Genomic DNA, 16,166 nt, shown 5'->3' with positions numbered 1-16,166 from the left:
GGTATCACCATTACAGAAGGACCAAAACCCTGAGACATCCAGCATTCCTTAGCTAAAGAGCTGTCTTGCATTTCCCATCCCCACACACAGAACTGAAGATATAGGGCAGGAGGCCATGCCAAATTGGACAGTTGGGAACAGTGATTGTGGAGAGGAGGGCAGTAACAACTAAAGTAAGGCAGGGAAGAGAAAAGTAATTAGCCATTTTTTTTCCTCTTTTCCCCTTCCCATCATACTTACCAAGTATAAAAACCAGCCAGATGAAAACTGGGAAGAAAAAAGCAGCAAGTTAAGAATAAGGATGCTTTGAAGCAAATAATAGCAGAAGAAATCAAGTACAAATTCCTTTCCTAAGTGGCTCTTTGAAAACCAATCATATGAAATGTCAGGAAATGACCAAGGAAATTTAAAACAAGCCCCCACACCTTAGATAACTATAAAACAGTACAAAGAGAACAAAGATTATTAATTATTTGGAATGATGATCCTGGAGCATTTTTAAGATCAACAATCCTCAAAGATGGTCCAACGATCAAACTGATCAACATGGAAAAGTAAACAGGTGAAAAACTTCAGCTTTCATGAATCCAGTCTTTTTTTTTTTTTTTTAACGTTTTTATTTATTTTTGGGACAGAGACAGACAGAGCATGAACGGGGGAGGGGCAGAGAGAGAGGGAGACACAGAATGGGAAACAGGCTCCAGGCTCTGAGCCATCAGCCCAGAGCCTGACGCGGGGCTCGAACTCACGGACCACGAGATCGTGACCTGGCTGAAGTCGGACGCTTAACCGACTGCGCCACCCAGGCGCCTCTTTCTTTTCTTTTTTTTTTTTTTTAATTTTTTTTTTTTTTTCATGAATCCAGTCTTTAAGAATCCTCTGGCTTCTCTGGGGCGCCTGGGTGGCTCAGTTGGTTGGGCGATCGACTTTGGCTCAGGTCATGATCTCGCAGTGAGTTGAGCCCCGTGTCAGCTCTGTGCTGACAGCTCAGAGCCTGGAGCCTACTTCAGATTCTGTGTCTCCCCCTCTCTCTACCCCTGCTCATGCTCTGTGTCTGTCTATCAATAACATACAAATGTTAAAAAAATTTTTTTAATAAAAATAAAAATAATAATAATCCTCTGGCTTCTCGAGGGGAAAGTAGGCAATGGGTATTGAGGAGGGCACTTGTTAGGATGAGCACTGGGTGTTGTATGGAAACCAATTTATCAATAAAGGAAGGAAGGAAGGAAGGAAGGAAGGAAGGAAGGAAGGAAGGAAGGAAGGAGAAAGAAAGAAAGAAAGAAAGAAAGAAAGAAAGAAAGAAAGAAAAGAAAGAAAAAAAAGAAAAGAAAAGAAAAGAAAAGAAAAGAAAAGAAAAGAAAAGAAAAGAAAAAAGAAAAAAAAGAAAGAAAAGAAAATCCTCTGGCTTCTCAATGGTTTCAAATCTCAAAACAACCAATCAGAAGTCTTGAAAGTCAGAGGAGTAACTCTGGGGGCATGCAAAAAAAGCAATCAACTCAGCAGAGAAGAACTGAAATGTCACGTATTATACCTAACACACTGATTTGTCAATCGACTTAAAAAGAAAGGAGGGTTCGGACTGGTTGCTCTCAATAGGCTGAGTCATGTCCCAGCATCAGCACCAGGAGCAGGCAGATGTTAGAAGCTAAAAGAAGCAGGAGACCATAGGATACTCTGAGAAAGTGTGGAAGGAAAACGTGGGTAGCAAAGTAAAGACAACTTAGCTCTATATAACCGCTGGTCATCAGCATATCACAGTGGGACACAACAACCAGAATTGTTTGTAGCCTGAAGTGGCACTTTGTATTTACTTTTGTGCTAATACTTCCCTCTCCGTAACACTCCTCCCCCATCTGGCACTGATGGGTCTCCCTGCTCCTCCCTGGCAGTTGTTACTTTCTAGAGCTCCTCTTCCTCCATCCATTCTTTGATTTAGGTGATTTGGTGTTTCCCACCCCCACTTCAGTCTCCTGCCCTCTTCCTGTATTAGTTCATCCTGTATTAGTTCATGCCTTCTACTCAGTCCCTGTCCTTGAAAAGTACACAATCCAGTGGGGGAGGTAGATGCGTCACTAGATTAGATGCAAATACATCACAGTCAATGCCATAAAAGAAATATGACAAAGTGTTTGAAGCACATATTCATCTGTCATTACCCTACTGCATATCTTCCAAATCAACACTCCAGCTTCCTACTCTCTTGTAAATCAGTTACTAAGTCCTGTATCTTTCCATAAAATCTCCTGATCTCCAAATCCACTTTGCAGTTCAGGCTTTATTTCTCATATGACCTATTGCAACCACTTCCTATCAGAAACACAATTCAATATATTTCCACACCGCCACATCAGCCAACTCCCTAAAAGACAAACCCTATCATCCCCTTACTTTGAAACATCTAATATCATTCCAATGCCTACGAGATAAAGTTCGAATCCTTAGCACAAAAAATAAGATAATACACTTCTCAAACACACCCTTTTAAAAGTAGACAGACTAAGCTCCAGTTCCACTGCTTACTAGCTGTGTTACCTTTGGCAGGTCACTTTACCTCTCTAAGCTTCCTCATTTGCAAAGTGAGGATATGAAGAACCTACCTCTTACAGTTGTTACGGGAATCAAGAAAGCAACTCCAAGCCAAGTACCACAACAGTAGCCAGCATTCAACCAATGTTAACTATTACCCTGGGATATCTCCTCTATCTAGCATGTCTCACTCCCCAAAGGATGCAGATAACCAAAGTTTTACTCTCATATATTTTACAATGATTAACAAACAGTAAGAGTTAAATCAGAAATGACCTTCTGGTTAACCATGACCTAACAGAAACTTCATTTAACCAAAATACGCTTTCCTAAAATTTTTGCTTTGTCAAAATTTACTATAACTTATTTAGAAACAAGTACCCATTTACAAAAAACAAAACAAAATAAAAAACTAGCTTTGTTTTGTTTCCTATTCAAGTTCAGGAAGAAAAAAAAAGCTGCAACTTACCAATAGAAACTCACTTAGAGATTTTTAAGAATGTGATTCTCTATAGTATTAAACCACATAAACTAAATTCAATCTCAACTGCATATATAATTTTCTAAAGATATACACATGTAACAAAACAAACTCAAGAAGCTTAAGAAAATACAAGTGTGCATCAGATGATGGAGTGACATTCATTCTCAGACTTCACAATCAAAAGATGAAATCACGAAAATTTTTTGTAAGTCAGTGATTTTTAATAATTTTCAAAACTGCTGGGACACCTGGGTGGCTCAGTCAGTTGGGCATACGGTTTCGGCTCAGGTCATGATCTCGCATTTGTGAGTTTGAGCCCCACATCGGGCTCTGTGCTGACAGCTCAGAGCCTGGAGCCTGCTTTGGATTCTGTGTCTCTCCCTCTCTCTGCCCCTCCCATGCTCTTGCTCTGTCTCTCTATAATAAATAAATGTTAAAAAAATTTTTTTAAATAATAATAATTTTAAAAACTGCCAAATTCACAATAATAACAAAACAGATCAGAAACATTTTAGGAGACTCATATTTATGATGTTAAGTGATAATGAAAATCGGTAAAAAGATTCCAATAAACTTATGGGCAAAGGACAAACAATTCATACACTTGATCTTAGCCAAAAGGCCGAGAAGCAATTCAAACAATTCATACAAAGGAGAAACTAAAACCAGAAAAATACTGCATTTGCTTTTCTATTGTGAATAGTTATGTTAGGCAGTAGACAGATGTTAAGCAGTAGATAGTCTTACACCTATTTTAAAAAAAAAAAAACTTTTAAAACAAAAACCTATAAAAGTATGACAAAACTGGTCAACTAAACAGCAAGAGGCAATGTAAATCAATTAAAAAAAAAAAAAAAACCTTTCATGGCACTTGGGTGGCTCAGTCTCTTAAGCATCTGACTTCGGCTCAGGTCATTATCTCAGGTTTGTGAGTTCGAGTCCCATGTTGGGCTCCATGCTGATAGTGCTTCATGCTGACAGTGTAGGGCCTGCTTGGGATTCTCTCTCTCCCTCTCTCTCTGCCTCTCCCCCATCTTCTCTCTTTCTTTCTTTCTCTCTCAAAACAAATAAACTTTTAAAAAGTAAAAATAATAAATAAATAAATCTTTCAGAAATAAATTCGGCAATATTTTCCAAAAGTGACAAAAACTTTCAGACCCTCTGACCTTGTAATTCCCCCTCCTGGGTCTTTAGCCTAAAGGAAAGAAGCAAAACATAGCACAGCTATATGATAACTGTTTTACTTGCAAAGCAAGAAATAACTTGGATGTCCAACTAGTATAAATAAGTAACTCAATTCACTGCAACATTGTAAAATTTAAATGTGCAAAAATTATAGCAAAAATAAAACATTAAATATGAAAGCAATATTAAACATTACGCTTCGATTATAGTATAAAATCACATATATACGGTGAAAAATAAAAAATAAACGTTTATTTTTTTTATTTCTTTCATCATTAAGTTGTTTGTAAAATAAAAATCCTATTGGAATTGATCAGGCCCACTACAGTAAGTACACATTTCAGAAGCCTAAAACCACAAGCATCAATTTTTTTCCCAAAAAACCTATCACATAGACGAGTAATCAGATAGGCTCTTCTCACATACAGACTAGCCACACATGTAATTTTAGCCATGCTATTAGCCATCTGTAACCTTACTATATTAAAATCTCATTTTACCATCAAAACGTAACTGTATGAGGGATCTCCATATGGTGAGCAGAAGCCGCTTGTTATGGGGCATCTGGAGAGAGAGCCCCAAGCACTGAGGTTAAAAACTATCCAGCCAAGCAGAGTAGTGAAGGTTAGGTTTCTCCTCTATCCCCAAATGAATTATCATGTTTCTCAACACTCAAGGGCTCTAAGTTTCTAAGAGTGGCAGCTAAGCATTCAAGGAGGGAGAAAATATAAGCCGATTTGTTCTCCTGAAAAATTGGCAGCTTCCTCATTTTCCCCCTAAAGCACCATGAAAGAATGAAAAATACACAAGCATGAGGTCTGAAGATGTGGGGTCCCAGTGACTCTAAACAACCTAAATAAGACACTTGCCCTTTCGAGCATCAGTTGTTTAATGGGTAAAATTTTTTAAGCTGAACCGAATAATTCGTTAATTCTTTCAAGTTCAACATTCTATTAATAGACCCCCTTTACTAATACATGTCTACGCCTCTCAAAACCTTCCACTCAAAATTGTAGAACAATTATTAAGACTTATAATTAGGAAACTGAGAGCAAAGGTAAAATACACAAATAGTCAAAAGGCTTGAATTGTATCCCAGCTCTGTCCCTTTCGACCTGCAAGACCTGGGGCAAATCACTTTGCCTCAAAATAAACTCTTAAAATCAAAGAAGCAGGAATCCTTACTGGCCATGCCTTTTTTAGTCTTGCATTATAAAATGTATAGGTTTTTTGCTGTCATCACTAGGATTTCATTCCCAATCAGCAACAATTTTGACTGTCTTCATGGAAATTTAAAGGTACCTTATGCATTCATCTTTTCCATGTTTTCCGATATTGAAAGAGATCGTTCACAAAGTCTGCCTATCTTAAACTTACATTTAAGATCAAGAGCATTCCTCAAAAATGTAATCAATAAATAGTTTTTGAGTACCTGTGCCACATAACAGTAAATGTTAGCATTGAAGGAACCCAAAGGTCTGATGGAGACAGACATATAAACAAATCATTACTAACTGACAGATGCTAAACGAAGAATGCATGATGTAGTACTGGATCAGTCAAGACAAGGGGGATAAGATTTCTGGACCATTTTCAGAGGTGATGTTTTCGGTAGATCTTGAAGAGCAAATTGTTTACTAAGTAGAGAAGTCTCAATAGAGAGAACAGTGTAAAACCACAAAGGAAGATGTCATCTTCAGAGAACTCTTAAGTAGTGTCTGTATGGAGAGGAGAGCAAAATGGCAGAAATGAAATTAGAAACGTTCACAAGTTATCAGAAATCTCAAAGGACTTTGACTTTTATCAAATACAGATTATGTACAGTCACTGACGGACTTTTACACGGGGAATCAAAGTCCCCTTCTATTCAGTATACAAAGGAGTTGAGTTGGCAACAAACAAAAAAATGCAGGTCTCGATATGGAAATATAGAATAAATGGTGGTTGTTTTAAATGAAGAGTGCCTGCTCTCAGGATGGCTTCTAGCGGTTTCTTACCATGAAGTTTCTTTACACGGAAGTAAAAGAATATGAATTATGGCTAAAAGGTTCTTAAGAAAGTGTGTGTCTTTTGCCTAAAGAGAATACTAAAGAAAATAACCAAATAACACTAAAGAGCTTTAATAAATCTCAAGAGGCAAACCGTAATAATGTCTGAGAAGACTAAGTACAGGCAAAACATTCAAGAATGTTTAAATCTTTATCTTATACTGATTGCAGATAAAACCAAGTTTTGTGCAGGAGGAGGGTATCTTAAATTCCTTTTGGTTAAAGAGCTGTCCCCACCAAAATCTTTAGTCTACAAGAGGATTTTTGTGTGTGTGTGACTGGCAAAATTAGTTCCATTATATTTTAATTCTCAGGAGAAAAAGAGAAAAGGAATGCTTTTTCAAATGGCTATTCTGAAAGGACTGAAGCTCAATTCAGCTCACCAATGAGAGTGAAATATCCACATTTCAATCTGTGACCACGAAGAGTCCCTGCATCAGTAATTGCCACACGGCTAAGGCCTAGTGCTGGAACAGCAAGCCTAATTGGCTGGGTAGCCTACAAAGATGAATTTGCAATTATTGAAATTCAAACTCAAGCTTAGCCACTAACGACTACCTCAAAGGAGTCATTCTTCCTTTTACTTTGATAAAAAAAAAATGGGTACATAAAAAACATATACATATATATGTATATGTATGTATGTATAAAAACAGCAGATGTCAAAAGGAGAGAGAAGCAGCATCTGAACCCACGGCAATGGTGTGGTCCATCAAAGTTTGATCTAAGGATGTGTTTTAAGGTGTGTCTTTGTTTTGGCCCAGCAATTAAAAAAACAAACAACAACAATAAAAAAAACCCCAACAGTCATTCGGGGCACCCGGGTACTTTCCCCCTGTCAACCCTCGCAAGCATCCTGGCTCTGAAATCACTGGGTAACTTGGCCTCGCCCTGATTTCTCCTAAGAGAAAGGCGCACCCCCAGCGCCTGAGGCCCCCTGCGCGCCTGTCACAGCCCGCGGGGTGGGGGGCGTCCGGCCTCTAGCCTCCACGCTCGCCCCTCCTCAAGCGGCTTGCGGGGAACTCGAGACGATGCCGGGAGGGCGGGAGGCCTGAGAGCGTCACAGCCTCACCCTAGGTGCCTGGGCCCGAGACCCGCCGCGCCCCCCGCCCAGGGCAGTCGCGGACGCCCGCCCCGCCCCGACTCCAGTCCCGGCTCCCGCCCGACCCCGACTCTCACCGTGCGGAGGTCACGCTGCCTCCCCGGCCGCGGCCCGGCTGCGGGTCGCCCAGTGACCTACGGGCCCAAGGACCGCAGGTGAGGCGAAGGACCGCCCGTCACATCCCCGCCAGCCCCGCAGCCAAACCTGCAGCAGCCAGCATCGCGTCCGCGGCCTGAGGGAGCGCCTGACTCGAGAGACACCGCGCCCCCTCCCTTGGCCGGCACCCGCCTGGACTCCGCCCTCCAGGGCCCGCGCACCGCGCGCGCGCAGCCCCGCCCCCCGGGACCCGCGTGCGCAGGCGCGAGCCTCACGGGGCCAGGCCCCGCCTTCAGATCCGCCCCCGCCGCCCGACTCCGGCCTCAGCCCACCCCTAGCCCCGCCTCCACCCCGCGCCAGAAATCCCTAGGCTCCGCCTTCACTTCGGGACCGCCCCTCTCCACTGACCTTGCTTCTCTGCACCCTGACTCAGGTGTCTGCTAGATTGAACCCGTGATGCCAGCCCTGCAGCTGACCGCTTTAGCCGGGGCCTCGGACTAACATTTGCTACTTGACCGCGGTCAGACCTGTCAACTCCACCTCCTGACCATGAGAAGTTAGTAGTCTAAGCTTTGGGACTGACATGGGCTCCGCTCCCACCTTTCAGCGGTGTGGACGCTTCCAGCATTTGTGTCCATCCAGATTCCCTGCCCTCCCATGCTCTGGCGCATGCCTGAACCATACACCCAACCTACCACACCAAAACAGGGGATCTTGCTGAGGCTGAGCGGAAGGAAGGGGCAACCCCCAAGTGCTGAGATTTGCGGCATCTCCATGGCGCAATCTGGGTTCCTTTTGCCAGGAACCGCCTTAGAATTCCCATCACCCACAGGCCTGTTCCTTTCCTTTCTTTCTCAGCAGCTGGGCCTGCCTTGAATATCCTGGAGGTCTCCGAGGTCTGGCTAAGTGTTAAAGTCCTGCAAGCTGCACATATGTGACAAATAGACTAGCAGCTCACTGAAATCCTTGTAGGCCAACACTTACCAACAGCTCGACTGCAATAAATAACATTTAAGGAGAATTCTAATGTTTATTGATTGCTTTTAAAATACAATATACATAGTTAGGGAAAAACTATAAATATATATCCCTTAAGTATCTTAAAGTTCTGTAACTCCTTTCATCTCTACTTTTTCTCATGGTCAGAACTGTCCAACATTTTAATTAGCTCTGGATTTTTTTCCTCCAGACTTAGACATTATCATTAGTTTTATACAGTAAACATTTTTTTATAATTACATGTTTACCATTTTTCTTTCTTATTATTTATTGCATTTCATATTTGCTTGGGGATTATACTCCATTTTCTGGAGGTACATCCTTTAGAAGCTATTTTAGTGAAGTCTGCTAATGGTAAATTCTATTAATTTTTTTAGTATGAAACATTGCATTTTATTCTTGAATTAACATGAAGCTAGGGGTAAAATTTAGTATGAGAATCCCCTTCTCCCTTAAATGTTTGATGTTCTACTGTATTCTAGCTTTTGCTGTTGCTGCTGATAATTTTTGTATTGATTTCTTGTTATTTTGGGTAAAGTATACACTCTGGATGTTTTAAGATAACTTTGATTTTAACATTCTGTAGTTGTATTATTATGTGGCTTACAATGGATTTCATTTTATCTATATTGTGCAGGGTCGCCTGAGTGGCTCAGTCAGTTAAGCATCCAACTCTTGATTTCAGCTCAGGTCATGATCTCACACTTGGTGAGATCGAGCCTCACATCAGGCCCTGTGCTGACAGTGCAGAGCCTGCTTGAGATTCTCTCTCCCTCTCTCTTCTCTTCCCCACTCGTGCTCTCTCTCTCTCAAAATAAATAAATGAAAGTAAAAAAAAAACATTTATTATTTATATTGTGCAGTGTTTAATGTGCTTCCTGAAACTATAAATTGAAGTCTATCATTTCTGGCGGAAAGGGGAGGGGGAAATTTTTAAATTCCATCGTTTCCTTGCTGATTTTGATGTGATTTGATGTTTGGGTCTGAGAGTAATTGGATAAGAAAGTAATCCTGAGACGTTTTCAGTGCAAAATGGTGGCTTTATTAAAGCACTGGGACAGGAACCGGGGGCAGAAAAAGCTGCATTACAAAAGTGAGGACTTAATTCTCTAATTTTTTTAATTCTCCATGTGTTAAAGAGAACAGGCCATCCTCTTTTTTAGTAAGAAGTAAGTTTATACATCAAGTCTTGTCCAAGTAGTGAAGTGGGACAAGATGGAAGGACTAGAAAAACATGAGTAACTGACTTCTATGTTTACAAGTTAAAGGCATTGTCTGGTGGCTTGTTTTAATTTCTCCTTCTATGCCAACAATTTTATGGTTAGACAAGTAGGGCCAGAGGGCTGAATAAGAACAGAGTAAGTGGCTCCTGTACCAATAACAAAATTGATAAATGAAACTTCCACATCCAGGGTAACCCAGGGCTCCCTTATCTTGATGTCAAAGGAAGCCAGCCACGGCCCATCATGCCAGATCCTCTGCTCTGGTTCCTGCACTCTGGCAGGAAAGTGAGTTCCTGTCTTCCTCTCTCTCTCTCTCTGGAGATGAGGATAGTCTCTATTCCAATGTCCTTTTTTCTTACAGACAGGACATGGCCCTGGTGAAGAGCATATGTTTGGACATTCTCTGCTTCAATGTCTGATTTGGCCACACCATACCATGTTCCTTTGTCTGATACTGGCTTTTTCTTTGGCCCCTGGTTAGTCTGGTATTGTGGGGAATCTGTAATAGCAGTAGTCAGTGTTTGAGCCTGTACTTTACCCTGCAATTTAACTCTCCAGTCCTTTTCCTACCTAAAGGCCATATCTATTGATAGACTCCAGTAGCTACCTCTAGTAGGCACTGGGTGGGGGGTTGAGGACCTAAAACCATTTTAGTCAGTTTTTAAAGATGTCAGGTGCCAACTGACTTATAAAATGTATGTTTAGTATAGTTGTTCCCTCAGGTGAGATTGGGTCCAGATTTGTATATTTACAGATGGCTTCTCTCAAACGACTTTGAAATAGAGCTGGATTCTCTCGTCAGCTCCTTGAGTAAGTTCATGAATTTTATCAAAGTTTACAGGTTTAGAGAATCCTTTTTTCATTCTTTCTATTAAACATGTTATCTTATGGTCTCATCTTTTCCCTTCCCTGTCTATCTTCTTGGTAATTCCATGGTCCTAAAAAAGCAAAGAAGCTCCATCACCAAAAAATAATCCTCCCTGACTCCCAGTGGTGTCCCATGCAGGATATGTCAGAGGTTCCTGGTTTCAAAGAGACCCAAGTGATCTCTCCAACGAAATCACTATGATCAACACCCTGCCTTGTAGAAAGGGATGCCATCATTCCCCACTTCCCCATTGCATCCTAGGCTACAAATGGGTGCCAGTGAATGGGCCAAAATGCCATGCCGTGCCATGAAGAACTCATGTTTAACTCATGGTAAACACACACACAAAAAAGTATTACAAGGGACAATTACCCAATTTTGTAATTTAAGTAGTTAGTAGGGGACATTGAAGAAAAAACAGTAAAGACAGAAATCTACCATAATCTAAGTAACCTTCTAATACGTGTAGTTCTTATCACTGACTTCCTTAGGAAATGGTCCCCGGTTGAGTAAGGTAACTAACTTCTAGCCAGGGTACTAACTTCCAGCCAAAAGGCACAGGTGGCGGATTGAACCTGAGCAATCAACATGAAAGTGTTCCAATAAGACCATACTCCTTGAAAAGCCCCTGAAATGAAAGTAAAGGAAGAGAAGTACTCAACAAGTTTCCACCGAGGCTCAGAGTCCAGATGAGTAGACTTGAGCCCCACATTGGAAACCAAAATGACGCGATTTGATGTTTGGGTACGAGAGCAAAAGGTCAAAAAGGAATTCTTGAAATGTTTTTGGTGCAAAATGTTTGTTTTATGAAAACACTGGGACTGGACCCATGCAGAAAAAGCTGCATTATAAAGGTGAGGAGTGACTAATTATATGGGGTGTTTTATCTTATGGAGGGGGAAGGTGACATTAGGGCTCCTGGAAATTGAGTCTGTAGATTCCTGGAGGTCTGGCTATTACTCTGTTTTTCTTGTAAATCATTAAGACAGTAACAGACTGATGGAGTTTCGTGTCTTGCATGACTGTGATCTTTATCAGTTGACCATTTGCTTTTCCTTTCTTTGTTCTCGGGCAGTCATAAGTGCCTGGGGAATGTCACACATATCCCACTCTCACCTTGGGGGAGGGTAGGTATATGGAGTGTCAGTCTGCCTTTTGCACTCAGCTTACCTTTTGTTATCTCCTCAATTTAAAATGCTGCCTTTGTCATATATTACCTTTTCAAATGCAATTGAGTCTATTTCTGGATTTTTAAATTCTGTTTTATTGATCTTTCTTCATATTAATGGATCATTACCAAAATGTTTTAAATATAAAAGCTAGCTCCAGCTCTTTCCACTGCTCCCTTGTTTTCAGAGGTTTTCTGACTAATTTTGCTCCTCTGTTCCTCAAATTTTACAATCCACTTATGTGGTTTCAGGAAAAAAAAAACCATAATATTTTTATTGGAATTTGTCTGCATTTACAAATAAGGGAGAATTGACATTTCTATGAGATTGTATCTTCCTATCCAGTAACTTAATGTCTTTCCATTTTTTTGCATTCAATTTTATAATTTCTTAATTATTTCATAGCTTTCCTTCTTTGGGTATTATGTGTTATATTTATGCCTTGGTATTTTATGTACTGTAATAAATGAGGATTTCTTTTCTATTATGTCTTCCATTTCTTGTTTGCATGTATGAGGGTCTTTGGGTTTCATATGTTAATTTGATGACTTTGTTACTTTACTAAATTATCTTGTTTGTACTACTTTTCTCATTAATTCTTTGGGACTTTCCTCATATATAATTTGTTCTCTGTAAATAACCCTGGTTAATGCCTCCAATTCTATATAATAGAGGACATAATGACATTATTATTTTGTTCATTACTTTAGCAGAAAAGCTAGTAAGGTGCTAACTTTTGAGGTATATATGTGTATATATGTGTATATATATGATATATATATATATATATATATATCATATATAGATCAATTTTTAGTTTACTGAGTGTTTTGACTTAAAAAAAATACAAATGGATGTGGGATCCTGTCAAATGCCTTTACTATAGAAATTCTTACATATTAATGGATTTTCTAATATTGCTTTCTTTTGCATTCTTGAAATAAACCACACTGGATCACAATGTATCTTTTAAATTTGCTGTTAGAGTCTATATTAAGTTTTTTGCATTGACATTTTTAAATGGTCTGTGGTTTCCTTTTAGTAGAATAAAAATCTTTGGAACTTATTCCAAATAAATTTGAAGTTTATTGGAATAAAAATCTGGCAATCTTTATCAGGTTTGTGATTAATATTATATGTGCTTCCTAAAATGAAATACTCTAAAATAATTTAAGTAACAATGGCATTATCTGATCCTTAAAGATTATATGGAATTCCTTCGTGAAATTCCTTTGTATATTCTTTATGATTCTTTGTGTATTTCTTTCTGTAGAATAACCCATAAGCCTTTTGATTTCTTTTACACTAACTAGATTTTTAGACTTTCTATCTCTCTATTAGGATAAATTTTGGTAAGTTGTGTTTGCCTAAAAGTATACCTATTTTTCCCAAGTTTTTAAATTTATTTGCACAGAGTTATATAAAATATTTTCTTCTTAAAAATTGTTATTTCTGTTTTTATGCTATTTCCCCGTTCTCACTTCTATTTTTGTATATTTGTTCTCTCTCCCTTTTTTAAAGCTTATATTAGCTAGTGGTTTCTGTATTTTATTGTGTTTTCCAAATAACCAAGTTTTGCATTTATTCTACTCTTTTCTGTTTTCCAAATTATTATTGGTAAGTTTATCTTTATTAATTCCTTTCTTCTTTCTTTCAATTTACTTTATTTTATTCTAGCTTTCCATTTTGGATATTAAATTCATTTATATTTATTTTTTCATCTTAATTGCCCTGGTATTTAAAGCTATAAGTTTTCCTGTGATAACTGCTTTAGCAGTATCACAGAGATTCTGTGTCGTGTTTTCATTACTATCTTCGAGAAATTCTGCTATTTTATTTTTTATTTTTCCCTTTATCCCAGTAGTTGTTTAAGAAAGTGTTTTAACTTAACAGGAAAAGGAAAATTAAAACATTTTAAGAAATTCTGTCATTAATTTCTAAAAGTTTTCTTACATTTTGATCAGAGAATGTTATTCATATATATTCCTGTTCTTTGGAATTTCTTGAGATTTTCTTGGTGGCCTAATATTTGCTCAATTTTCATGAATGTTCCACATGCACTTGCAAAAATAAAATGTATTTTCTTTTTATAGGTACAGAATACAGTATAGTTTTATAGGATATATTAGTTCCCCTTTCTCACTTAACAATGGACAGAAAACAAAAATTGTAAGACATTGGAGGACAACCTTTAACATAGAAGCCAGAGACCCAAACAAATAGACCTAAAAGGAACCAGAAACACTGCAGGAAGAAGAAACTGCCTCCATACTGTCCCCTCCCAAAAACTATAAATAATATGTTCAGAGAAATAAGAAGTCCATATTACATCCATGACGCAACAATAAGTGTTATAAAAAAGAAATGTTCTGAAAACACAAAAGAGCTCTTGAAAATGAACAAGATACAGCAGCAATGAAAACTCAAGGGATTGAAAATAAAATTGAAAAAATCTCCCAGAAACTGACACAAACAGAAAAATATATTGAGAATAAGACATAAAATGGTTTAATTAGATCTCCTGAAAATTTTCCAATGTCCTCAGATACTAAGAGGAAGCTCCTCACTGCAGATGGTTCACTGTGGGATAAGGGCTTGATAGGCTCTCTCTGAGGCTGGGCAGACAGGGCAAGTGCCTGCCTGTAGTTCCTTTCCCCACTGTACAGCTTGCCCTGGCTATTTGCCTCTGGGATCAGGACAGCACTTCTCTGGTCTGGTATCCTTCCTGGGCACTCCAACAGAACCCCCCATGGACCTCTGCCCCCCATTCACACTAGATCTGACCCTTTCCAGTCTATACACCACAGGTGGGATCATTCACAGATGGGCCAGGCACTGGACCCCAGGACCCAAAGGCCTTCTTCCTGTGTCCTACCCTCAGCCATTTCTTAGGGTGCTGGCTCCAAATCCATCTCTCCTAAAAAACACTCATTTTGCTTCTTCTGTCACAACATGGCTTAAAGTCCTTTCAGGCAAAGCTTCTCAAAAAGGAGTTCTGTTAGCAATGCAGAAGTGTCTGCTAAATTAAGGAGAGCCTATCAAGCCTTAGAAACACAATGGTCCCTCTGCTCCTGCAGTGGGGAGAGGAAATGACTTAATTCTTTCTGGATGAATCATTGTTCCAGACAGTGGGTACAAAGCTACCTATGCTTAAGTACCAAAGATCACAATACAGGTTTAATTTTTATACCCTGGAATAAAACACAGAAATCCACAGGGCGCTAAAAACAAATGAGGTAAGTATATATGTACTGATACAGAAAACTACTGGGAAATAAGTTTAAGTGAAAAACCAAGTTTCCCTGTGCTGATGGAGTGTGTGTCTCCAGAGCCTGAACACCTGGCTCTGAATTCTGACTTTGTCACTTGTCATTTATGCTTTGTGAGGCTTTGGGCGAGTTACTTTCTCTGTCCCTCAGTGTTCATACCGGTAAGTGGGGATTAAATGAGATTGTTATAAAAATAAAATGAGTTGACACATGTAAGCCCTAAGAACAATGCCTGGCATATAGGAAGTGTTAAATAACTAGATATTATAATAATATCTAGATGTTATAATAATAACATGCCCCAATGTATGTAGAAGAAGATGGAAATGAAGATGAAAGAGAAGAGGAAAGGGAGAGGAAGAGGAGGAGAGGAAGAAGGACAAGAAGAACAAGAAGAAAAACAAGAAGGAGTAATGAAGTTGTAAATTTATTTAAACCATTATTCAGGTATGCAGATATATTAGTTTGCTATGGCTGCCATAAGCACCACAGACTGTGCAGCTTATACAACAGAATGTGTTTTCCCACAGTTCTGGGGGCCGAAAGCCCAACATCAAGGTGTCGGCAGTGTTGGTTTCTTCCGAAACCTCTCTCCTTGGCTTGTACAGGGCGGTCTTCTCCCTGTGTCTTCACATGGTCATCCTCTGTGTCTGTGTCCTAATTTCCTCTTTTTATAAGCACCCACATTATATTGGATTAGGGCCCACAGTAATGGTTCCATGTTAACTTAATCACCACTTGAAATACCCTGTCTCCAAATACAGTCACGTTCTGAGGTCTTGAGGGTTAGGAATTCGACATATGAATTTTAAGGGGACACAATTCGGCCCATAATAGAAGAGAAATTTAAATTCCTTTATTTGACTATAACTACACTGCCTTTTTTTCCTGAGTCCTTACCTGATGATTTTGGGGGGGGGGGGGTGGAGTGCTAAAATATCAATCTGTTTAAAACATAGACAAGGCTGATCTCTTAAACAATACCTTTGAAGAAGTCTGATAATTTCTGGGTAAAAAGTCCTAATATCTCTCAATCGCTTTCTCCATTCCCTGCTTGTCTCTCTAAGAAGATACCTTAGAAGGTATGGGGAGCAGGGAGAGGGCTATAGCTTTCAAGACTTCTTGGTGGTAGGGGAGAGTTGGAGTCCTCAAACATGATGTCTCCTGCCTATTCTGCCCCCTGTCTATTCTTCC

At 39.4% G+C, this 16,166-nt stretch overlaps 1 protein-coding gene across 1 annotated transcript in view; it reads right to left on the bottom strand.

The window, feature by feature from the left end:
* The window catches only part of CCSER2 (coiled-coil serine rich protein 2), a 196,001-nt gene extending 188,406 nt beyond the window's left edge, over positions 1–7,595 (bottom strand). Inside the window, exon 1 of the mRNA XM_047073063.1 lies at positions 7,426–7,595. The gene's annotated coding sequence lies outside the window, so the exon portion shown is untranslated. The remainder of the gene's footprint in view (positions 1–7,425) is intronic.
* Between the last annotated feature and the right edge of the window lie 8,571 nt (positions 7,596–16,166).

The sequence above is a fragment of the Lynx rufus genome, unplaced genomic scaffold, assembly GCF_022079265.1.
Source record: "Lynx rufus isolate CCGP_SWC_20201006 ecotype Redwood Valley unplaced genomic scaffold, mLynRuf1.p SCAF_11, whole genome shotgun sequence".
Taxonomy (NCBI): domain Eukaryota; kingdom Metazoa; phylum Chordata; class Mammalia; order Carnivora; family Felidae; genus Lynx; species Lynx rufus.
The sequence above is the reverse complement of the archived record's forward strand: the minus strand, read 5'-3'. Positions and strand labels throughout refer to the sequence as shown.